The sequence below is a fragment of the Nicotiana attenuata genome, chromosome 12 (assembly GCF_001879085.1).
Source record: "Nicotiana attenuata strain UT chromosome 12, NIATTr2, whole genome shotgun sequence".
Classification (NCBI taxonomy): Eukaryota; Viridiplantae; Streptophyta; class Magnoliopsida; order Solanales; family Solanaceae; genus Nicotiana; species Nicotiana attenuata.
Genome location: NC_032000.1, coordinates 1,869,646 through 1,870,751, shown reverse-complemented (window position 1 = coordinate 1,870,751; position 1,106 = coordinate 1,869,646).

Here is a 1,106-nt window from a genome sequence, read left to right as displayed (position 1 = left end):
ATATATATATATATATATATATATATATATATATATATATATATATATATGTGTGTGTGTGTGTGTGTGTGTGTGTGTGTGTGTGTGTTTGTAAAGAAAGCAGTAGACAAAAATATTAAACAAACTAATATGCTAATAAAAACTTCTATTAACAAAGCAATTATACTAAATATTGGATAATATAATAAAGAAAAATACATAACAAAAAAATTATTCGATGACTATATAAGTCCCTTTAATTTAATAGATATTTTATTCATCAAAATTCAGATAATATTATCGAGAACAACAGAATAAAATATAAACTGATTTTTTTAAGATTAATAAAATATATATCTTATCTCATATTACAAAAAAAAAAAAAGCGATCAGACAAAAATATTAAACAAAGTAATATGCTAATAAATATTTTTATTAACAGTGTATAACAATGCAATTATACTAAATATTGGATAATATAATAAAGAAAAATACATAACAAAAAAATTCGATGACTATATAAGTCCCTTTAATTTAATAGATATTTTATTCATCAAAATTCAGATAATATTATCGAGAACAACAGAATAAAATTTAAATTGATTTTTTAAGATTAATAAAATATATATCTTATCTCATATTACAAAAATAAAAAACTGTCAGACAAAAATATTAAACAAAGTAATATGCTAATAAATATTTTTATTAACAATGTATAATTACTAAACATTGGATAGTATAATAAAGAAAAATATAAAACATAAAAGTTCTTCAATAACTATATAAGTCTTTTTAGTTTAATAGAGATTTTATTATTGGGTATATCGTATTGACAAATAAGTGATAATTTAAATTTATTAAAGTAATACGATCTAATATGTTCAAACAAGCCCGATTAGGATTTAATTTAAATAATATTGTTTAATACCGACCGCGCATCGCGCGGGTACGACTACTAGTATCGAAAAAAACTATTCCATCCGTTTCAATTTATGTGCCTATTTGACTGGGTACGGAGTTTAAGAAAAAATGAAGACTTTTGAAATTTATGGTCCTAAACAAGTCAAAAAGGGGCCCAAAGTATTTGTGTGGTTATAAAAGTTTCTTATTAAGGACAGAATTGTAAG